This window comes from Mauremys reevesii, unplaced genomic scaffold (assembly GCF_016161935.1).
Source record: "Mauremys reevesii isolate NIE-2019 unplaced genomic scaffold, ASM1616193v1 Contig173, whole genome shotgun sequence".
In the NCBI taxonomy this organism is placed as follows: Eukaryota; Metazoa; Chordata; order Testudines; family Geoemydidae; genus Mauremys; species Mauremys reevesii.
Genome location: NW_024100797.1, coordinates 25,976 through 51,060, shown reverse-complemented (window position 1 = coordinate 51,060; position 25,085 = coordinate 25,976). Strand labels below are relative to the sequence as shown.

General features: G+C 46.1%; 1 long non-coding RNA gene across 1 annotated transcript; it reads left to right on the top strand.

The window, feature by feature from the left end:
* The first annotated feature begins 470 nt into the window (after window positions 1-470).
* Window positions 471-23,928, top strand: LOC120393269. Its single transcript, XR_005591987.1, has 2 exons — window positions 471-534; window positions 23,490-23,928. It is a non-coding gene; the product is annotated as an uncharacterized LOC120393269 (long non-coding RNA).
* The last annotated feature ends 1,157 nt before the right edge of the window (window positions 23,929-25,085 follow it).

Below are 25,085 nucleotides of genomic sequence, written 5' to 3'. Positions count from 1 at the left end.
TCCCCAGGCCTGAGCTCCTGCTGGACAATCAGAGAATCCTCGCTCCCCACGTGCCCACTGCAGCCCTCACCCCGGGCCCTGTGGCACTTTCAGAGGAGGAAAATCCCACCCTCCGGCACGGCCAGACTTTGCACCCAGTTCTCTGCTCCGAGCTTTGCCTCCTGCAAGGGCAGGGGGCTGGTGTGACACAGATGCACACACAGACACAGAGCTGCTCCAGGGCTCCCTCAGGGCCTCCCAGCTAGTCACTGTCAGCGTTGAGGGCAGGACACCGCGTCTCCCGCTGCCCAGTGCCCTGCTCACACCACCAGACGCCCTTTCGTCTCCCCCAAAATCTGTTCAGCCCAGACAGCTGCGGCTGCATCCTGCAGCCTCTCTTGGGTGACCTGCACATGCTGCAAACTGTGTTGTGTAGGAGTTTATCTCCAAGGAGACCCAGGGACAAACTCACTGGATTGGACTCACCGACCGGAAGACAGAAGGCCGCTGGCGCTGGGCGGATGGCACAGTATACAGAGCAGACGCAAGCAGGGGGTGAGTAAAGCTTGAGAGAAGTGATTATTTATTACACGTTTGGTCACAAGTTCTTTCGGGCAGCGTCTGTGCGTCCCCTGGTGTCTATGCAGCACCCGGCACAGTGGGCTCGATCCTGAGGGAGGCCCCCGGGCGCTGCCACGACAGCAGTGAATCCCCTCAGGAATTTCTGCTAATGCCCCTTTGCTGAGAGCAGGAGCCTCAACACGGAGTGTCTGTTCAGTGCCCACTGAGACCCAAGGCCAGAGCCTCCCCTGGGGTAACTCGGCATTGACTTGAATGAACCACAGGGATTTACACCAGCTTTGGGTCTGGCCCCAAGTCGACTCAGTGCAGCCAGGGGAGTCTGGAGTGAGCGGCAGGTTCCTGCTCTCCTTGGGATTGCGCTGCGCTCTCCCCTCGGTCAGGCTGGGCACGGGGAGGCTGTGGGGCCGGGGGCATGGCCGGAGCCAGCTGCAGTCGGTGCAGTGACCTCAGGGGGCTGTGGGCGGGGCCCATAAGCAGGGCCAGGGAGAAGTTAATGACTGGCCCCCGCTGCCCTCTCTTCCCGTTCCTGCGTTCCCATCTCGGGGGTGCCTGGGACGTGCTGTGCCACCTGCTCTGGTTCTGGGCACTGAGATCCGAGTTGCTGCTGCTCAGCATTTGGAGCCACACACTGACTTTGGCTCTTTGCTGGCCTGTCAGGCGCAGGGCAGTTGCTACCCCCGGCCGTCAGAAGCCCTTCGTTACCATGGCCACAAGAGCTGTGGAGAACTCTGAGGGGTGGCCGGGGGGTGCATCGCTTCACCGCGTCATTGCTGGGTGTCTTGGTCCCCTGCCAACAACAGAGTCCACAGAGCAGAACTGAGCTCAGGAATTGGCTGTGGTTCTCCACGGAGACATTAACACTCTGATCCGTAGGTTCTGGGCGGAGAATCAGCCAGACAACTGGCATAAGGGATTGGAGGCAGAAGACTGTGTTCACATCCATCCATTCAACCGGAATTTGTGGAATGATGCCAGCTGCGCTCTGCCTTCTAGGTGGATTTGTAAGCAGGCCCATGGACAGGCTGGGCTGTGATATGCAGGTCCCAGCACCTCAGAAAGCGCCTTAATTTCCAAGCAAGAATATTTCCCAGCCACCCGCTGGTGAGGAGCTCAGTTTGACAGCAGCCTGTCTGGCAAGAGATCACTTATCAATGGTTGTGGTTGCGAAACCCTCATTTCTGTGTGTTTTATTTTTTTGTTCCACCACTTTCCTATTGCTAATCTGTCTGGTTCTCTAACTGTTTCTCTCTGCTGTGTAATTAATTTTGGTAGGTGTCAGTTAATTAGGGTAGTGGGATATAATTGGTTAGAGAATTATGTTCCAGTATGTTAGGATTGGTTAGATAGATTTCAGTACAATGATTGGTTAAGGTATAGCTGAGAATATTACTATATAAACTGGGGTCAAACAGGAAGTAGTCAGGGAAATTGGAATCAAGTTTGCTGGACATTAACCCCAATAAACATCGCACTGTCTGCACTTTGGACTTCTGGTCTTTTGCCGCTTGCTGTCTGCGTGACAAGAACCAGGGAAGTGGGCGGGTGGAGGGAAAGCCCTCTAACACTGCCCATAAACTAGGTGAATAGACCGAAGGCCATTAACAGCATCCCCATATTTTTTTTGATGTTGCAATATCATGACACACTTCCACAGGTTGCAACCCTAACCGCCGGTGGTAGTTAGATGGGGGAGAACGGAACTGGGTTTCTACTCTTACGCTCTGATTTGCGTCTCAGGTACATATGTTTTCAAAGAACTGGCCCAGTTCCAAAGCGGTTATGACTGTGTCTTGACAGCAGAGGGAGTCTCCTGCGTTCCTTGGAATGTTTCTTGAGGATGTGCTCAGAGCTGCAGCAATAATTGCTTTTCTTTGGGACATGGGGGGAGGGCTAGTTTCCAAAAAGGGCCAGGAATTAAATTGGAAATGGGTTGTATTTTGAGTGACTTTCTGTGCTAGAAAGTACATTCTACTGCACCCAGGTAGAGCAGTTTTAAACTAGGAGATGGGGAAAGCCGACTGCTGCAGAGGAGCATGTGGATCGGACACAGACTTCTCTTAGGGAGAGTCTGATGATAGATAATCTCAGGTTATAGTCAGGAGCAGAGGATGGAAGAGGATAATGTAAGGGCTGGATCAGATGATAAACAGTCACATAAAAAAGAATCTGGCACATCAGAAAAAGGCAGGCTAATAAAAAGGGACACGTTTTTAACGTGCTTGTACACAAATGCTAGAAGTCTAAATAATAAGATGGGTGATCTAGAGTGCCTTGTGATAAAGGAGGATATTGATATAGTAGGCATCACAGAAACCTGGTGGACTGAGAGCAATCAATGGGACACAATCATTCCAGGGTACAAAATATATTGGAAGGACAGAACAGGTCATGCAGGGGGAGGAGTGGCACTATATGTGAAAGAAAGTGTAGATTCAAATGGTGCTATAAGGAGGGCTTTGGGATGTATGGGCACTGGGAGGCTTTCGGGGACAGAGAACTGTTGTCACGGGATGGGCTCCACCTGAGTAGGGAAGGAAATAGACTTCTAGGAGGGAGACTGGCTCATCTGATCGAAAGAGCTTTAAACTAGGTATTGGGGAGAGACGGTTGGGAGATGTCCAGGCACTCTCACGCCAAATTTAAACATTGAGAGGAGGACAACAGGATAAGAACGGATATAGCCAGAGGAGGGGTTTGGACATAAGGAAGGGCGGGGGGGATGGATACTAGACCAATAGGTCATACTGGTGGTACTGTGTCCCTACCAAATTGGGTAACAAAGGTGAGAGAAGCCAAACAGCAAAAATTAGGATGTTTGTTCACCAATGCGAGAAGCCTAGGTAACAAAATGGAGTAATTAGAGCTCCTGATCCGAGAATTGAAACCGGATATCGTAGGAATAACCGAAACATGATGGAGCAGTAGTCATGACTGGAGTACAGGTATGGAAGGGTATGTGCTGTTTAGGAAAGACCGAAACAAAGGTAAAGGTTGGGGAGTAGCATTGTATGTCAATAATGAGGTAAACTGTAATGAAATAACTAGTAATGGAATGGATAATACGGAGTCTGTTTGGGCAATGGTCACATTAGGGAAGAAAACTACTAGAGCCTCCCCTGGGATAGTGATTGGGGTGTGCTATAGACCTCCGGGATCTAGCCTGGATATGGATAGAGAACTCTTTAATGTTTTTAAGGAGGTAAATACCAATAGGAACTGTATGATCATGGGAGACTTTAACTTCCCGGATATAGATTGGGGAACAAATGCTAGTAATAATAATAGGGCTCAGCTTTTCCTAGATGTGATAGCTGATGAATTCTTTCATCAAGTAGTAGCTGAACCGACAAGGGGATGCCATTTTAGATTTGGTTTTGGTGAGTAGTGAGGACCTTGTTGAGGAAATGGTTGTAGAGGACAACCTTGGCTCAGTGATCATGAGCTAATTCGGTTCAAAATAAATGGAAGGATAAACAAAATTGCATCTGAGACTAAGGTTTACAATTTCAAAAGGCTAACTTTACTAAATTAAGGCGACTAGTTAGGAAGAGGATTGGACTAACATATTTAGGGATCTAAAGGTGGAAGACGCCTGGGATTATTTCAGGTTGAAGTTGCAGGAGCTGTCAGAGGCCTGTATCCCGAGAAAGGGAAAACGGTCCTTAGGTAGCAGTTTTAGACCAAGCTGGATGAGCAAGCGTCTCAGAGGGGTGATTAAGAAAAAACAGAAAGCGTACAAGGAGTGGAAGATGGGAGGGATCAGCAAAGAAACCTACCTTATTGAGGTCAGAGGGTATAGGGATGCAGTGAGAAAGGCCAAAAGCCGGGTAGAGATGGACCTTGCGAAGGGAATTAAAACCAATAGTAAAAGGTTTTTTAGCCATATAAATAGGAAGAAAACCAAGAAAGAAGAAGTGGGACCGCTTAAAACTGTAAACGGAGTGGAGATTAAGGATAAGCTAGGCATGGCACAATATCTAAACGAATATTTTGCCTCGGTCTTTAATGAGGCTAATGAAGGGCTTAGTAATAGTGGCAGAGTGACTGATGGGAATGAAGGTGCGGGGTTGGAAATTACAGTATCCGAGGTAGAAGCCAAACTTGAACAGCTTAACGGTAGTAAATTGGGCGGCCCGGATAATCTTCATCCTAGAATATTAAAGGAATTGGCGAGTGAAATTGCAAGCCCGTTAGCGATAATTTTTAACGAATCTCTAAACTCGGGGGTTGTACCGTTTGACTGGAGATTAGCTAATATAGTTCCTATTTTCAAGAAGGGGAAAAAAAGTGACCCGGGTAACTACAGGCCTGTTAGTTTAACATCTGTAGTATGTAAAGTCATGGAAAAAATATTAAAGGAGAGAGTAGTTACGGACCTTGAGGTCAATGGCAATTGGGACAAATTACAACATGGTTTTACGAAAGGTAGATTGTGCCAAACCAACCTGATCTCCTTCTTTGAGAAAGTAACAGATTTTTTAGACAAGGGAAATGCGGTGGATCTAATATATCTTGATTTCAGTAAGGCGTTTGATACGGTGCATGAAGAATTATGGTTAAATTGGAAAAGAGAGGATCGAAATGAAAATCCAGAGGTGGATAAGGAACTGGTTAAAGGTGAGACTGCAGAGTCGTATTGAAAGGTGATCTGTTGGGTTGGAGGGAGGTTACCAGTGGAGTTCCTCAAGGTTCAGTTTTGGGTCCGATCTTATTCAATCTATTTATCACTGACCTCGGAACCAAAAGTAGGAGCGGGCTGATAAAGTTTGCGGATGACACGAAGTTGGGAGGTATTGCCAATTCGGAGAAGGATCGGGATATCCTCCAGGAGATTTGGATGACCTTGTAAACTGGAGTATTAGTAATAGGATGAAATTCAATAGTGAGAAGTGTAAGGTTATGCATTTAGGGATGACTAATAGGAATTTTAGTTATAAACTGGGGATGCACCAGTTGGAAGTAACGGAAGAGGAGAAGGACCTCGAGTCCTGGTTGATCGCAGGATGACTATGAGTCGGCAATGTGATGTGGCCGTTAAAAAGCAAATGCGGTCTTGGGATGCATTAGGCGAGGTATTTCTAGTAGAGATAAGGAGGTGCTAGTCCCGTTATACAAGGCGTTGGTAAGACTTCATTTGGAGTACTGTGTGCAGTTTTGGTCTCCCATGTTTAAGAAGGATGAATTCAAACTGGAGCGGGTACAAAGAAGGGCCACTAGAATGATCCGAGGAATGGAAAGCCTGTCGTATGAAAGGAGACTTGAGGAGCTCAGTTTGTTTTCCTTAACCAAAAGAAGGTTGAGAGGAGATATGATTGCTCTCTTTAAATATATCAGAGGATAAATACCAGGAGGGAGAGGAATTATTTCAGCTCAGTACTAATGTGGACACGAGAACAAATGGATATAAATTGGCAGTCAGGAAGTTTAGGCTTGAAATTAGGCGAAGATTTCTAACCATCAGGAGTGAAATTCTGGAACAGCCTACCGAGGAAACAGTGGGGCGAAGGACCTCTCTGGCTTTAAGATTAAGCTTGATAAGTTTATGGAGGAATGGTTTGATAGGATAACGTGATTTAGTCAATAGATCAATAACGTGCGACCACTGGTAATTAGTACCGAGGGTCAATGTTGGGATATTGAAAGTCTTTTTCCTGAGTGTCTGGCTGGAGAGTCTTGCCCGCATGCTTGGGGTTCAGCTGATCGCCCTATTTGGGGTCGGAAGGAATTTTCCTGCAGGGTAGATTGGCAGTGGCCCTGGAGGTTTTTCACCTTCCTCCGTAGCATGGGGCAGGGGTCGCTTGCTGGAGAATTATCTGCTACTTGAAGTCTTTAAATCAGGATTTGGGGATTTCAACAGCTGAGTCAAGGGAGAGAATTATTTCAGGAGTGGGTGGGTCAGCTTTTGTGGCCTGCATCTTGTGGGAGGTCAGACTAGATGATCATAATGGTCCCTTCTGATCTTAAGTTCTATGATTCTATGAAATGAAGTAAAAATCTTAAGCGAATCCACATGTTCCTTAGAATCTTTATGGATAGAAATTTCATGCTCTAGTAAAAATATAATATTAGGGATTGTCGGAGAAAAACTCAGTTCTCACTTTTTGTTTGGGTGCAGCAAAATCAAATACTTTATTATTTCTCCAGTAATTACAATGGAGGGAGAGAGTGCCATAGGACACAGGGTCACCCCAGTCTCGGACAGGTCTCTCAACTGGTAAACAATTACAGCAAGCATTTATACCTTTGTTACAGACAATTTCTAGCAATAATACAGACGGTAAAAAGCAACAAATACATTTTGTTTATACATAAGCCTTTCTGCTATCTTATTTGTCTCACTCCTAAGAAAAGCAAGCCTGCATATTTGGTTAGACTGTTGCAAGGTCGTAATAACTTTGTACACAGTTCTTGTCCTCTCGCCTCGCACTATCCTTGTTTCTACAAGTCTCACGTCATTAGGGTTACAATATGGCCTAACTCTTGCTAACTAACTGACATGCATTAAAATCCCCTTCAAATCCTTATTAATTCTTTCCCTGCTTCCACACTCCCCCCTTTTGTACTTCTAGTACAACAAATATTTTCAAATCTCTATTTGCATTAATTCGTGGATTTCAGATTCTACATCAGATGTTTCAACCTTAGGGGTTTTGATTGGATGTAATGACAAAGCATGATTAGCATGAACATGAAAGGTATTGTTATTATTACGTATTTTTACAACAACAACAACAACAATATAATCCTAAGCTAACTAACAACACTACAAACAATAACATTCCCATAGGAATAATATAATGGGGCCGTTGTACAATTTTGGTTACAAAGCACAAGACATCATACTTAGTATATAAAGTAAACACTCTATAAGCTGTATGAAAGGCATTCTTTTCAGCTTGATATATATTCTGAAGCATGTGAATTTGCCCTTGCAATTCAGAGATTCTTTAAACCTCTGGTAACAATGAAAGCAAATTTTGAAACCGATCAGGCACTACTCTGGTCCAATTAAAATATACCTGAAATCTAAGAGCTACTTGCAACATTCTATCTGCAGGCCAGAAAATGATATGATTGCCTGCAGCAGTGGTAAGATTAATATGTATATCTTGCAATGTGGTGGCTTTAACGTACACAGAGCTATCATTAGCTTGAAAAAAAGTGGGTGTCCCGTTAGGGTAGTTCCTTGACCTCCACCCTCTCAGCAAATATTGTCATAAACAGTGACAACTTCCCCTGGCTTCAGTTTATAGATACACTGAGCTGTGGTGGTTCTAACGGCCAAAATGTCCATTGACTCTCCATTCTTATCCAAAACGTCAGGTGTTATTCTAGGGGTACTGTCTAGAAATCACTTAGGTATACCAGGTGGTCTAATTTCCCAGATGTCTCGGTAAATAATTACAGTCCCACATGCATCCTCCCCATGGACCCGGCAGGATCCGGTATGTGGGAGCCCACACCCCCCTAACCGGTCCAAATGCTTGGAAGAAGCACTGTAAATGGTCACACAGCCATCCAGAAAGTGTCCAAGTATGTTCCCATGACCATAAATCAGATGGTACTCCTGATGTGTCTGTAAGGGCAGTGGGCCAAGTTTGGTCTAGATCCCACTGCAATGCCTTCCCAGCCTCAGTGATATTCAATACCATCTCTGTCAGTAACTTCTGGGTCATAGAACTAAGGGTGGAAATGACATGTAACTCACCAACTCCAGCCTGTACTTAAGATAGCTGAGTTTCAAAAATAAGGCTAGTGGCCTTTTCTAGTTGGCCCAATTTCTTATCATGTTCTTGGCCTTTAAGAATAGTCCAAATGGCTACTACACTATTGGCCCCAGCCCACAGGGATCTGGTCAATTCCCTTTTTGTCCAGAGGAAATAACCCAGGCTTTTTTGTTGTGCTAATCTAATGGCAGCCCCTTGTGAGCAATCTGGGTATGTAGAAGTGATCTGAAAACTGGATAAGGGCAATGTCATTTAAAATCCAATTAGGGAGGGCAATACATACTGAAGGATTTAGCCAAAACACAGGGCACAGCCTGTAGAATAAACCCCAAAATCCAATTAATACCACATTCCCAAGCATGGTTCCCACAAAATTTTCTTCCTGCCAGTGTGTAAGTCTTTGTTTCTTCACCAGGGTCAGTTCTTAATGTTCTTTTCAGGCAGGAATTCCTGGACTTTGGCAATGTCAGTGGAGTGAGTGTTCTATTTTCTTTCCCGAAGCAGTCGTGGTTCAGCATTCTACAGGGGAGATTACCAGGACATCATCCTGTAATGATTTTGCTTCTTCTAGAAAAGTTTAAAGGCACAGTAGATGTCAGTGGACAAGGGAGAGGTTACGAGCACGTCACCTTATCCTTTTTCCTGCTGTCCAGAAGCACAGTGGAACTAGAAGAAAGAATAGGCTAATCATCAGTAGGAAAATTCTCCTGATGTGGAGGGTTTTTTTTGCAGTGAGAATCATGGGTCCAAGCAGTCAGTCTGTGGCACTTCACAGCGGTGTTGGTAGTCGACAGGACTTGGAAAAGGCCTTTCCAGCGTGGAGCCAAAGCAGTCTTTCGTGGATGGATCTTTATGTAGACCCAGTCTCCTGGTTCCAACGAGTGGCAAGGTTGCACAGGATCCTTTGGTAGTGCTTCCTTCACCTGTGTATAAAAAGACTTAACATATTTCATTAGTGCCTGACAATACTTAAGCATTATGTTATCCATCAAATGAATGTCCATCTGAGCTAGGGTTAGTTGGGGTGCAGCTGGTAGTCATATTGGGCGTCCTGTCAAAATTTCATGAGGGCTGAGTCCAGTCTTTCGATTGGGAATGGCTCTCATACTCATCAGTGCCAAAGGAAGGGCATCTGGCCACCTCAAGTTTGTTTCAGCACAAATCTTGGCCAGTTTATTTTTTAAAATCCCGTTCTGGCGTTCCACTGTCCCAGCAGACTGTGGGTGGTGTGGGCAGTGAGCTGCACATAACTCCTTTACAATCTGTCCAGTAAAATGAGTTCCACGATCACTGTTGATACTCACAGGGATGCCAAAACGTGGCACAAAATCTTTAAGCAAAATTTCACAACAGTCCTGACATCTGCTTTCCTGCAGGGAAAAGCTTTAACCCAATTGGTAAATACATCAACTAAAACTAATACATATTCATAACCACAACATTTAGACATTTAAATAAAATCAATCTGAATATTTACAAAAGGTCCCCAAGGAGGAGGGTGGGCTGCCCGCTGCACACCAATCTCGTTTAACTGCAGCAACCATCCCCCCCTTTCCTTGGTAGTCAGCCAAGTCTTAGCCATGAGCGGGGACCTTGACTGGGGCCAGCGCCTTATCCTTAGACTGAGCATGTTAGCTATTCTTTTTTTTCTCCCTTCTTGGCTTTTTTTTTAACCTACAAAGGAAACTTTTACTCTTTACTCATACACCTTCTTTTATACCATGAACACATAAACATTACTGTTATACAGTACATTAGTCTTATTATTCAATGTATGCCACATATACCCTTTCACTAAAATAACCTTATTACAGAACTTTGGAACAACAAGCCAGGACAAGCACACCCACTTTGAGAAGTTCACTTAATATAACCTCTAGTCCAATAGCTTTCCACCATCCCCAGCCCTCTGGCTAAAAGTCTGAGGTAGCCAGAAGGATCCCTTGTACAATATGGGGAGTGGGTTAACTTTTCATGTCCTTGCTTCCAAAGACTGTTGGTATGCAAATTTTAATAACAATTTTAATTAAAAATATTGGCCAATGTAGTTTTTTTCTTTTACTGAAGAAAATGTATAAGACTTCAGTATATCACATTTTTCTGATGTATCCAAACACTTTGTATTCTAAGTTGAACAGAACCAGTATCTGCATTTCAACCCTTCTGCTTGATTTTAAATCAGACCATCCCATGAAAATATTAAACACAACAATTCTGGCCACGAGACAAACACCACAAGACAGAACATAAACACACAACATAATTTTTTTCTGTCAGTAAATGCATGGTATGTTGAATGCTGTTCAGCTGGCATTAGTTTTCTTTGATTATCTGAAAGACAAAAACAGAGGTCCACCCCTTCTGGACAGGCAATCATTGCTTAAAATATACAAATACCCTTGTTGATTCTAGGCAAAACAGAGGAATTACCCCATATTTTCTCGTATGTGTTTCATAGGCAGCCCAGGTTTCAGCGGACCCCTTCTACCTTATCAATTAGATAATGTGCATTAACACAGATGCTTTCTGGCTTGCTTTTTTTACTTTTAACTTTTAAACACTGAAAGAAAACACCACCACTTACAGTGCCCTTAGAGCCTAATACAATTTTCATTACATAGCACTGTATACATTCTTCAACTAATTTAACAAAATTGTTCATAGCCAAATGATTGCAATGTAATAATTTCTTTGCCTGAATTTATTTACAAACATTTTAAAGACACCAAAAACTTTTCTCTTTAGCATGTTTACAAAGTTCAACTGCTGTTCCCTCCAGCAACTACAGAGTCAACTTTTCATGGTCCTTAAAATCACTTGCTTGTCTCCCAACAGTCACTGTTATCAACTCAAATCACCATACCAAATATCCTCCTGACTATTTGAAATCCTCATGCTTATATTCACTTACTCCTTCCTTCCACTACACCCTCAAAAGTTTCCAACCTGTTTTCCAATCTCTTTGTCTGTTGCCTGCCCGCCTGGGCTGATCCTGCTTTTCTCACTGAATCGTCCCTTCCATGGGCACTAGCTTGTTCCACAACCAGTTTAGCCAGGAGGGTGGGCTTCTCAACTAGCCCCCACCCTTCTGGTCTTTTCCCTAAAACATTTCTACTCACAAGACTACCCGAGTCCTCCCTAGTAAGGCTTGCCACCTGGGCAAAAATACATGGCCATTGGGTAAAGGACATTTACTTAACATATAATCCAAACCACTTTAGGGGGTCTACCCAGAGACCCACCCATTTGTCTGCTGACACTTAAACAGGAAAGAAAATTACACAGAAAGCAGAGAAAATTACAGTCTAAGCCAGATTTTTCTACTTCTATTACATTGTCCATTACAGGGGGCGGGACAGAAGGATCTCAATACTACCTCAGAGCTTCATCGCACACATGGCTTCCACTCTGAGGAATTACGAACGAGAAGTTCAGTTCCGCTCACACACCCAATGCCCAAATGAACAGAGCAGAAAAACAACAGTAACCGGTTAAACAAAACAGAACAAAACCAGATAGTGTTTCCTTATTCTATTAGGGCTTACCTTTAATCATGCTATTCTTAACATATAACACCAACAGTACCAAACAAAACAAACATAAAATAACAAGGGTAAAACAGATAGATGGTGTAAATTCTGCAGGGCTCCCCCATTCTTAATTGCTCACCAAACTGTGACAAATTTCTGTTACCAATTTATCCCTCATGTCAGGTGATCAGACTGACACTGCAGGAGGTTGGGGGAAGAAAACACACCATATAACCAAATTTTAAAGCTTCATTAAAAATAATAAAACAACAATGGAGAGTGTTGGGAATGCTCCCACCTCACTCAGGAAAAATATGAATGCCCCAAGCCTTAAGCCACTTTAATACTCACACATGTCTCACTGGCAAGTTAAGCTTTGCAAACGTAATTTCAATTCTGTAACTTGTACTGCCTTTGGTTTGCCTCTGTCTCTATTTTTCCACATCAGCTGAGGCTGAAAGCAGTTTTTCTTTGCACTTAGCATAGTCCGCGCTGATTCTTGACCTTGAACACAAAACAACTTCTCCTTTATCTCTGGGCTAAGCTGAATTTCAAATTAACCCGTTCCTAGACAAATTGCTCACACTGTGTCAGAGGCTTTTCTTTGGTGATTAAAAGCTCCTCTGAGATGTATGATCTTATCTAGATTGAAGGTACCTTCTAATGGGCATTGTTTAGATGGATTTTCACGAGTGTGAAGATTCCAATTCTCTAAATACCTGCAGGTTTTAGGACCATAATGTACGTACATGTAATATGCTGGGGTACCCTTAGGGGGTGAGGTGGAATGTTTAGACTGTCCCTTACCCATTTTCCACTTACACACAGAGAGAGGGTGCCCTGTCGCGCTAGCCTCAGAAACTAAGGATCTTTCCCTACAGGGCACTCACACAGGAGAGACTAACGAAGAAGACTACGACTCTCCTACACCTCCCTTCAGCAAAGAGCGTTGGCGAGTCTCTGGTTGACGGCACCGCTTAATCTGATTGCATACAGTGAGATGATCAGACTGTCAGTAGCCCACACGGAAAGGAATGGGGAGGAAGATGGGTTCACACATTCCTAGACCCAGGCAGCTTCCTCGCGGACTATGCCAGGCTGAGTCAGCCCACCGTGGGTCGGATCTCCTAAAGATCCACTAGTTACCAGGCTTGCGTTAGAGTAGTCCTGATCATGAGCATTAGCTTCACAGGGTATTCTGGGCGTCTTCCGGTAACAGCCACTCACACTGGTGTACACACACACACACACCAAGGCCTCTTTTTTTTTTTCTTTTTAACCTTTTTATCTCTTTTTTCTTCTTTATCTCTTTTTTTTTTTAAACCACGATGCATCTTTACCTGGACCAATACCATGAGGCAGTATGACAACCCCTCTTGAGGCGGTAAAAACCCCTCAGCACCGGTGCATTCTAATGCATTTACCTATGCATTACCTTATGCATTACCTTGTTGGCCAACTCAGCAGTTCCCTATACTGCTATAAACTAACCTTGTTGGGGCCTTTCCCCAATACCACTCTGCATCTGATCTTGCTGCACAGTCAATAAGTTCAGATGGCGTGAGCCCAATAGAGGCAGACGTCCTCACGGACAGTCCTCCTCCGATACCCCAATAGAGATTTCAAAAGGTCTCATACCTCTCATGTGGCGCCATGGGGTTCGAAGGGGAATGATCCGTAGTAGCCGTCTGTGGGTCCGTGGGCGTTGCCATCCCGGACGAGCCCCAAAATTGTCGGAGAAAAACTCAGTTCTCGCTTTTTGTTTGGGTGCAACAAAATCAAATACTTTATTATTTCTCCAGTAATTACAATGGAGGGAGAGAGTGCCATAGGACACAGGGTCGCCCCAGTCCTGGACAGGTCTCTCAACTGGTAAACAATTACAGCAAGCCTTTATACCTTTGTTACAGACAATAACTAACAATAATACAGACACTACATTTTGTTTATACATAAGCCATTCTGCAACACTACATTTTGTTTATACATAAGCCATTCTGCTATCTTATTTGTCTCACTCCTAAGAAAAGCAAGCCTGCATATTTGGTTATCAGTTACAAGGTCGTAATAACTTTGTACACAGTTCTTGTCCTCTCGCCTCGCACTATCCTTGCTTCTACAAGTCTCACGTCATTAGGGTTACAGTATGGCCTAACTCTTGCTAACTGACTGACATGCATTAATATCCCCTTCAAATCCTTATTAATTCTTTCCCTGCTTCCACAACTCTTAACTGTTTCTTAGCTAAAAAAAGCAGACCCCAAGCATCTTTCTCGCCATGTAGCACATTTACAAAGGTGTGTTAATAAAGGTTAAAACCATAAGCCCTTACTAACTAAGAGTTTTTAAAAGCTTTAACCTATGTTTTAGACAAACATTGGTCATTTTTTAGTGAGGACAATTTGAAATATTATGCTTTTGCAGCAAAGCTGCTGTTAACAAAAACAGCTTCTGTGAGCCAGTGGATCAGAGATAAGAAGGCTGCTTCCTCCCCTGCTTTTTAACAAATACAAGTGAAAGTTATATTAAGTTTAGTAAAAGAAAAAACACTTTAAAAGACAAACAGGAGGGGGAAGGATAGCTCAGTGGTTTGAGCATTGGCCTACTAAACCCAGGGTTGTGAGTTCAATCCTTGAGGAGGCCACTTAGGGATCTGGAGCAAAAATTGGTCCTGCTAGTGAAGACAGGGGGCTGGATTCAATGACTTTTCAAGGTCCCTTCCAGTTCTAGGAGATTGGTATATCTCCAATTATTACCTAAGCCTATATCAAGACAGAGCCCTTTATTTAACATTTTTATGTGTGTGTTTCAATTTTAAAAAATGAGCATGCAGCAACACCCTAGAGTGAAAACCACAGAACCTTAGTAACAGCCAGTTTATATTCCCCTTATTCGGTAAATCAGTGGATCAGAGAGAAGTTTATTTTCCTCCCCACTTTTTAACAAATCCATGTGAAAGTTAGATTAAGTTTTCATTTTCTTAGGACTTCTAGATTGAAATTTTCTGTTGCCTTATCAGAATGTCTGTTTTTAAATGTTTGCAACCCGTGTGCTGAGACACAGGTACAAGCTCCTGTGTTTGGTTTGGGTCCATAGATTTTATTAAAATAATACATCCCAGGCTGGAGCTGTGGCGTTCTCTACATTTTAAAGCAGATCAGACTAGTAAGGCTGCCAGTGATCCATGCACGATAGTCTGCCTTAGCAATGCTCTAGGGTCGCCCCTTCGGTTTGCTTGTTTTTTTACACAGACGTCTTTCCTAGCCTTTTAAACACTGTTACAGTTGTAAGAAATGGTGAGATTGCAGTGAAAGACACTTTGTGAAAGTTATAACAAGTGTTTTATTCCATTTACTGATAGTAAAAGACAAAAGCCGTCGCGTTGTGACCGCATGAAGCCTATCTGAAGAACACCCCACCCCTTGACTTTCCCCCTTTATCTGTTGGTTTGATGATTTCATCTAAAATGCCATTTGGGTCCTCGGCCTCTGTCACTTTCTCCACCAATTCTGCCCCTAGAGCTAAATGTTCCTGGGTTAAACAGAGGCACTGCAGTGCCTATCCCAACGTGATGACGATATTTAACACACTCTCCAGACACAAACTACTGCTAATTTCTTTCCTTTTACAGTTTAAAGTCATGATGCCTCTGACCAGGGCATCTATGGGGCACCCAGGACAATCCTCATTTTGTTTCGCTCTCAGGCAGTGTTTGATGATTCCGTGCACAGCTGCTCACACCATTGCACTCATTGTGGTTTTACGGTTATGAACTCGCACAGGCTTAATACCGAATTTCCCCCTCAGCTTTAGATAGTACAGGCCTATAGGATAAGCATCCCCCTCTGTTTCAGCATTCTGTTGAGCATCTGCTGTTGGGTCTGGGCCACAACAGACTGGGCCCAATCCGCTCAGCCCTTGGGCTGTCGGTGTCCAGAACCGCCAAGTCCTCTGAAGACCCATCGCTCAGCTGCTGAAAAATGTACAGTAAGAACTACGTGTGAGGCATCTTTGCACTTTGTCACAGCATGCAGCTTTTAAAACCTTTTACAACCTTTTAGGCCCCTTCTGCATGCAGCTTTTAAAAACAACAAACGACAACAAATGCAGCATGTCTCTGTGCAGGCTTGATCCAAAAGGCTCCAGCCAACCGAGCACCAGTGACCGGGTCCCTGCCAAACCATCCCTTGAACATTCTTACATACAATGTACCAGTGCCTCATCTCTGTACAGACCTTTGTTTGATTTGTTTGGGTTCTCCTCGCCGGGGAGTCTCAAACAAATCTTGGTCCGGCGGTCTGGCCTCGTGTTTCTCCACCACGTTGTTCTTGTGCGTACAGGCTGTGACGATGCTGTTCTGGTGGGACCCAACTGAGAGTGCCAATTCAGGACCAATTGCTTAAACAAGGCAGTTACAGCCCAAGGCTGGGGTTTTTCCACCTCTAAGGCAAACCAAACCAGCCAGAAAAAGGGGACTTTGGTTTCACCCCACTGGCTAACAACAAGTCACACAAGCAATTTCCTTAGACACTCCAGTTACCCAGTATCACCACCAGTGCCATTTGTCCTGGGGATGAATGGTTATGAAAACCAACACCCCAATAAAGAAAAAGGTTCTCTCGATCCCAAAGAATCAAGCCCCAGACCCAGGTCAAAATACAAATCAGATCTTACCCAAAAATCACGCTCTTGCCAATCCTTTAGAATCTAAAATCTAAAGGTTTATTCATAAAAGGAAAAAAGTAAAGATGAGAGCTAGAATTGGTTAAATGGAATCAATTACATGCAGTGATGGCAAAGTTCTTAGTTCAGGCTTGTAGCAGTGATAGAATAAACTGCAGGTTCAAATCAAGTCTCTGGAGTACATCCCCCGCTGGGATGGGTCATCAGTCCTTTGTGCAGAGCTTCAGTTTGTAGCAAAGTCCCTCCAGAGGTAAGAAGCAGGATTGAAGACTAGATGGAGATGAGGCATCAGCCTTTGATAGTCTTTTCTAGGTGTAAACGCCTCTTTGTTCTTACTGTGGAAAATTACAGCAAAATGGAGTCTGGAGTCACATGGGCAAGTCCCTGCATACTTTGCCGAGTTACAAGGCTTATCTGCCTTCTCTCAATGGGTCAATTGTGTAGCTGATGGTCCTTAGTGGGCCATCAAGCAGGCTAGGCAGAGCTAACGCCAACTTGTCTGGGGTGTCTCCCAGAAGCACAGCATAAGTTTGAAGTACAGACAGTGCAGAGCCAATACTCATAACTTCAACTACAAAATGATACATACATACAGACAGCATAATCATAACCAGCAACCCATAACCTGGTCTTAGACACCTTATATGTCTGCCTTTACATAAGATGTAGTGTCACTACACGACCTTGGTTGCAACCATGTTCTATATGGTCTCAGATTATATCAATAACGTCACACAGGCATCATTAACTATCCCTGTTTCCCCGCTCCCATGACCCATCTCAAACACTCTTCAGGTCCCATAGCAGTGATCGTATAATGTCTGTTCATGAGAGGCTTAACTGCCGGTGTTGGCCAGGGCCTTCTAGGTGCAGCCATCTTTCATCATCAGACCTGTTTAAATAGAAGCTCCTCCTTATCTTATCTAGTCTCTTATCCACTGGCTCACAGATGCTGTTTTTGCTACCAGTGGCTTTGCTGAAGAAGCACGCTGCTTCAAATTGTCCTAACTAAAAAATGACCAATGTTAGTCTAAAACATAGGGGAAAACATTTTATCATTACAAATTACTTTTATAAACAGGTTCGCTCTGTTTTTAACCCTGGGATGTTTCTGCATGGTCACTTTTTATTGAAATGCATATGCAAAAGTGCTAAATGAAGGAATGTGTCTTCAGACAGGCTTCTCTTTTAAAGTGTTTATTCCTTTACAAAACTTAATATAACTTTCACAGTCGGAAGGGTAAGATCTCGCTCCTCACTCTCTCTCTCACTCAACCACGTGCTGTTTATCTTTGCCATTTGCAAAGGGGCTTTCTTTTCTCTCCCTGTTCTCTCTTTTAACCTACCTTTATATGTTTCTCTTTTATTTAACTCTTTTTAAATGCTCTTTTCTTAACCTATCCTGCTATTTAATAGTTTAAATGGTTCTTTCTTAACCAAGCTTTAAATTTGTACCATGAGCTTACTAAATAGTCTCTGCCTTAGTAAATGCCCTGTTTTGCCATGTGTTCTTTTTTAACCTATTTTTCAATATTATTTAATATTTTTAAATGCTCTTTCTTAACCTACCCTTATATTTAATACACCTTTTACATTTCTTTCAAATATTTTTATTCTTTAATAACATACCAAACTAGCCCTTGCGTCTATTCTTCCAAACTATCCCTTTAAAAACAAAAATCTTCATTTTTCTTTAAGTTCTCTTTCTATTCTTTAATAACACGTCAAACTAAATATACTGGCACTAGAAAAGGTTCAGAAAAGGGCAACTAAAATGATTAGGGGTTTGGAGAGGGTCCCATATGAGGAGAGATTAAAGAATCTAGGACTTTTCAGCTTGTAAAAGAGGAGACTAAGGGGGGATATGATAGAGGTATATAAAATTATGAGTGATGAGGAGAAAGTAGATAAGGAAAAGTTATTTACTTATACCCATAATAAAAGAACTGGGGGTCACCAAATTAAATTAATAGGCAGCAGATTTAAAACAAATAAAAGAAAGTTCTTCTTCACATGCGCACAGTCAACTTGTGGAACTCCTTGCCTGAGGAGGATGTGAAGGCTTGGACTACAACCGCATTTAAAAGAGAACTGGATAAATTCATGGAGGTTAAGTCCATTAATGGCTTTTGGCCAGGATGGGTAAGAATGGTGTCCCTAGCCTCTGTTTGTCAGAGGATGGAGACGGATGGCAGGAGAGAGATCACTTGATCATTGCCTGTTAGATTCACTCCCTCTGGGGCACCTGGCATTGGCCACTGTTGGCAGACAGGTTACCTGTTGTAGTCTCCCATTTAACTGGGTCCTGATCCACCTTTCAATGGGATCAGGAAGGAATTTTCCCCCAAATCAGATTGGCGAGACCCTGGGTTTTTTTGCCATCCTCTGCAGCCTGGGGCATAGGTCAGTTGCAGGTTTGAACTAGTGTAAATGGTGGATTCTCTGTAACTTGAAGTCTTTAGATCATGGTTTGAGGACTTCAGTAACTCAGCCAAAGATTATGGGACTATTACAGGAGTGGGTGGGCGAGGTTCTGTGGCCTGCAGGAGGTCAGATTATGATCATGATGGGCCCTTCTGGCTGTAAGGTCTATGAGACCTGTCTCTGCCTCAGTTCTCTACCTGTGAAACGGGGAGGAGACTTCCCTACTTCATAGGGGTGTTGTGCGACATTAAATAATATATGAAAGGCTGTGAGGTGCTCAGATCCTGCCGTGAAAGGAGCCAGAGGCGTACGATGGATCACGGGAAAGATTCCGCAGGCAGCACTTAGATCAAAGGTCTGTTGATGATGCACAAGCTGGAAGAGAAACTGGCTCCCTGGGGCATCGCTGTGTTGACCCTGCAGCACTAAGGGAGTGAAAGCTGATTTTTAGGGACAGATGTTCTGCAGGTGTAAATCAAGTAGCTCCTCTGAAGTCAGATTGACACCATCTGAGCAGCTGGCCATTAGTCTGCAAGCCCAGATCCTCAGAGGCATTTGGGCTCCTGGTTTCCATAGAAATCACTAGTAGTTTGGGGCCTGAACACCTCTAAGGGTCTGGGCCGCCAGTTAGCAGACAGGCCCTGAGACACACCAGGAGCAGCGCTGTCACGGCGGCACTTGGACAGCCACAGTGCCCAGAAGCTGCACTCAGGTCCTGCTTTCCATAGCACTAGGTGCTGCACAAACACACAGGAAAATGAGATCATAGAATCACAGAACCATCGGGTGAGAAGGGAGCCCAGGGGCATCTAGTCTAACCCCTGCCAAGATGCAGGATTTGTTGTGTCTGAAACATCCCACACAGACGGCTCCAGCCTCCTTTTGAAAACCTCCCGTGAAGGGGCTTCCATGATGCCCTGAGGCGTCTGTTCCTGAGATTTCATCTCAATCTGTTATGCTGGAGTTATGACGGTGCAACATAGACCAGCCAAGAGACCCGAACGGGGCCTTGGCCTTGCCGGTGTCCCTCCTCAGGAGGGGAGCTGTCCAAGATTAAAATAAAAGACGTCATAGAGAACAGCCTCGCACTCGGAGCATGTTCCTTCTCTGGGCGTGGCTGGTCTCCAGCCGCAGTTCGGTTCAGTTGCTGACCTGCAGACGTGTGATTTCTAGAACTCCGGGCACAGAGCAAGCTGCAAGCGGTTGAAGAAGCTCCAAGTCTCTCTGCAGCCTGACAATGCCTCGGACGCGTCAGCAAAGGGATCAGACAGTAAGTCGCAGGAGGAGGCTCTTGGGGACCAGTGTCAGTTCCTGACTACAGGGATGGTGGGTGCCTGGCATCCTCCTGCTCCTCTCCATAGACTTCCCTGCCAGGTGGTCCCGTCCCCCGTCTAACGAGCTGCTGCTCTGCACCTTCCTCTGCCAGCGGAGGCTCTGTTCCCAGGGATGGGTGGCTGCTCCAGGCTCCCTCCTAGCTCCCTTCCTGGCAGTGGCAGGCTGGCTGCATCCGCCCCATGCTCCTGCGCAGGATGCCTAGTGGTCACCATCTTCCGTCCTTTCACTGTTGCTCCCTTCGCTCCATAGTTTTCACCTTGGCCCCTGTATTGTCAGGGTTGCATTGGCGGGAAAGATGGATGCAGCTCATGAGACACACAGGGCCGAATTCAGACCCTGGTGTAAGCAGGACGTCAGTGGAGCTGCACTCGTGGGTCTCCATTTGCCCCCCAGTCCCAGAGCCCTCCCTGTGCAGCTCCAATAATTTGGGTACCTGCCACAGTCCCATTGCTGGAGGCAGAGCGCCCCCTTGTGGCCGCGTCTCACAACTGTCTGTCTGTCTGGCACAGGGCTGCACATACAAACCCGTCCATGGATCAGGTTATTCAGCGTCCAGTCAGAAAATGGGCCTGAACTAAACCCCGGCACAGAACTCGCCTGAATGCTGGGCTGTTCAAAATCCTGGCCTGGAGCCCCAGGCCAGGGCTCGGGGCCACGGATGTTCTTGCAGCCCCAGCTCTGCCCCATGCTGCAGGGGACCCACTCACAGCTCACAAGGGGGGAGCGATTGGGAAGAGGTGGCTGGGGAGACTGGGGGGACAGGGCTAGAATTCAGGAGAGCTGGGGTCAATTCCCAGCTCTGCTGCAAACTTCCTGTGTGATCTTGTGCACCTCTCCCTGCACCTCAGTTCCCCTGCAGGAAAATCATCCTTTATTTCTCCCACCTCGCGTCTATTCTGACTGTGAGCTGTTGAGAGCAGGGACTGTCCCCTTGTAGCAGGGTGGACCCTGCTCCGGGGTTTTAAGGGGTTTAAAATGTGGCCTGACAGAGCTGAGCTGATTGGGGAAGTGGCTGCAGATGGGGGCCACGCCCCAAACTGAGTAGCAGGGCCTTATAAAAGGCCAGATCAGCCAGGAAGCCAGAGAGTCTCTCTCTGTGGTTAGAGAGAGATGGGCCTGGCTGCTTAGACGTTAAGATAAGTACCTAGGGTGAAGCAGGATGGGGAAAAGGCTGAGGGCTGAGAAAGCTCCAGCCTAGGAAAGCCCCAGGCCTGCGGCCTAGTACGGGGCTAAGTGGTACTGGGGTTTGCAGGGGGCAACCTAAGGCTAGGCAAAGCAGCAGGTCCGACCCCCGTTGCCAGTGATTAGAAGGCTGACACTGCAGTCTGTCCCAGGATATGGGGCTCGATAGTGACTGAGCAGTAGCCATTCTGAGGCAAGTGGGGATAAGCGTGGTGGCGGGGTTCCCCTGAGAGGGGGAGACCCAGTTAGAGTCAAAGGGGCACCGGGTCCAGGGAGGGACATGGGGCTGAGAGTAAAGCAGGTGGATCACCAGCCTGCAGAGGGCGCTCCGGACTGGAAAAAGAGCTAAGTTGTGGAGTAACCAGTAGGAGGCGCCGCAGGGGTGAGTCCGACCGTTTACACCCCTCCTGTCCATACAGCGCCTGGCACACAGGGGCCTGCAGGTGCTGCTCTATGGCACGTGCTGATAATCAAGTGTTCTGCATCTCCACTGACGTCGCTGTGACTTTGTTCTAGGTCTGCAGCTATTGGATGAAGCACAGGCAGGAGTCCGGCTGCTGAAAGCCCAGCTGGGTAACGTCAGTGCAGCGTATGGAGAAATCCAGATCCATCTGGACAACGTCAGTGCAGCACGAGCAGCAGTGCAAAGTCACTGCAATAAGTACTAGCTGCAGTGCTGGCTGGTGCTGTTTCTGCTGGTGCTGAAGATGAACGGAGGATTTCAGCTCCCAGGCTTACAGCGCAGTGCCTTTCTCCAGCACCGAGTTCTCTTCCATTAAAAATCACCGTGCACCTGGGCCCACACCGTGTGGAGTTAAATTACACCATAGGCCTCGTTAGCCTAATGGGAGCATCCAGCTATCAGGTCTTCTTAGATGCTCCAAACCCGTCAGGTCACAGGCAGAAAGTGATCCTGGCATTTCAGCGTATGGGGCGTTACTTTCAGAACCATCCCTGAGCCAGCGTCCCCGGCAGGGTGTTGTGGGAGGTGCCAAAGTGCAAAAGACCCGAGACCTTCACCACTTATGATCATTGAAAATTGTTGATACTGAACCGGAGATCTTCCACCTTGGGCAGCTAAATTCCCCTCCTGAATTCCCCTGCCAGCTCAACTGAACAGTGAGTCTCCCTTTCCCATTACAGCTGTGCTGCTCTGCACTGGGACCAGCGCCCATGCTCCAGCCCAGATGCAGCTGCATTTCAGTGCTGGGGCAGTGACCCCGTGGTGTCTGCTTTCTGCAGCGCTCTTTGGGATCCATCACGTGGCCACAAAAGTTTCTTATTGTGATGCTGGAGAATCAGTATTCAGAAGCTCCCTGGGCTTTGGACAGCTGAAGGGCAGGGGAAATGCAGCACTAGAAACCCTGAGTTCCCTGCGTGTGTCCCCGGGCATCTCACCTCAGTATCTGCTCCTAGGTGATGTGCTGACAAAGCTCCCCAGGGGCTGGAGGTTTTACGGTGGGAACCTCTATTACTTTTCACAAGAAAGGAAGTCGTGGGATGAGGCAGGTTCCCGCTCTCCTTGGGATTGCGCTGCGCTCTCCCCTTGGTCAGGCTGGGCACGGGGAGGCTGTGGGGCCGGGGGCATGGCCGGAGCCAGCTGCAGTCGGTGCAGTGACCTCAGGGGGCCGTGGGTGGGGCCCATAAGCAGGGCCAGGGAGAAGTTAATGACTGGCCCCCGCTGCCCTCTCTCCCCGTTCCTGCGTTCCCATCTCGGGGGTGCCTGGGATGTGCTGTGCCACCTGCTCTGGTTCTGGGCACTGAGATCCGAGTTGCTGCTGCTCAGCGTTTGGAGCCACACACTGACTTTGGCTCTTTGCTGGCCTGTCAGGCGCAGGGCAGGTGCTACCCCCGGCCGTCAGAAGCCCTTCGTTACCATGGCCACAAGAGCTGTGGAGAACTCTGAGGGGTGGCCGGGGGGTGCGTCGCTTCACCGCGTCACTGCTGGGTGTCTTGGTCCCCTGCCAGCAACAGAGTCCACAGAGCAGAACTGAGCTCAGGAATTGGCTGTGGTTCTCCACGGAGACGTTAACACTCTGATCCGCAGGTTCTGGGCGGAGAATCAGCCAGACAACTGGCATCAGGAGACAGGAGGCAGAGAAGACTGTGTTAAGACACGCGCAAAGAAGCTGAATAGGTGGAATGATGCCAACTGCACTCTGCCTTCTAGGTGGATTTGTAAGCAGGCCCATGGACAGGCTGGGCTGTGACATGCAGGTCCCAGCACCTCAGAAAGCGCCTTAATTTCCAAGCTATGCAGCATGTTTTCCAGCCACCTGCCGATGAGGAGCCCTGTGCACGGGGTGGGGCCGCATGGGATGTGCATCACAGGGACGCTTTATCTTGCTGTGATATTTCTGGCTGTAGCAGAGAGAGCTGCCCTTATGCCGCTCAGTGTGACTGGCTCTGTAATTTGTATGTTTCCAGGTCTGTCACTGGATCGTGGAGTTATTGTTTCATAATCACCCAATAAATGATTTGCTTGACTTGAATTTCTAATTTTTGCACCTTTTGATCAGATGTTATGATGTTGTCAGAACCATCGATATATCCTTTTAAAATGTCCAATTGTATGTGCTAAGCAAGGGGTCTCAAAATATGTTTGGGCCACCGAGGAGATAAATTCAGGCTCAGCTGGGAGACCGGCTTCAACAGCTGTTCAAATTCTCCTATCCCTGCCTCGCTGTGCCATGTATCAAAACGTATCTGTCCCTTCCAACCCAACAGGTGCAGTCCCTCCCAAAACTGTCACGTCCTTGGAAGGGCCCAATCGGATGTATTTCTGCATCTCAGGCTGCTCTTCCTTCAAAGCCGTGGAATATTTATTTCCAAGGGCATTTATTACTGTGAGAAAGATGACAGCTCTGAGGACTGATGTCTTCAGCAAGTAACTCAACCGATGGACCTCTATCAACACCCCGCCCTCCTCATGGGGATGGGGTAGCTCCATCTCTGAGACCCACTCAGTTCTTAACCAATAAGCTACTAAGCTCTGAGATGACAGACAGGGGGTCGGAGTTCTTTAAAATACTCACATATTTTTGCTATTGTGTCCATATTAAAGTAAAACAGAACAGCAAGTGAAGTAGACAGCACAGGTACCCAAAACTGCCCAATAAACAGAGAATTGCCCATTTCAGACACTTCTGAAAGGAAAAAAGTTATTCTAAATTGGGCTGACCCTCAACCCAGCTATGCAGAACCTGCCCAGAACCTGCCCCAACAGCCAGAAGGCCATTTAAAGCTTCCCCATGATTTTTGAAAGGGACAGTGTCATGACACACTTCTTAAGGCTGCAACGCTCAGGCCAGGCTGCAATTAGATGGGGAAAAGAATCCTGAGCTGGGTTTATACGCTGGGGTCTGACTCTGGTCTTTCATACACAGGAGTAACTCAAGCCAATAGAATGAGACTAGTGTGAGAACAGAACCCGGCCTTTGCTTTTCAAAGCAATAGCTCAGTTCCAAAGCCAGCATGACTGTGTCTTGACAGCAGAGCGAGTCTTATGCATCCCTGGGAAATTCTTCTTCCTTGAGGATTTTGAGTCGGGTGACGATATTTCCCGGATAAAAGAATGTTATTGTCTCAGTGGAGAATCAGAGCCACTTTCTGAGCTCGGTTCTGCTGCACAGATTCTGTTGTG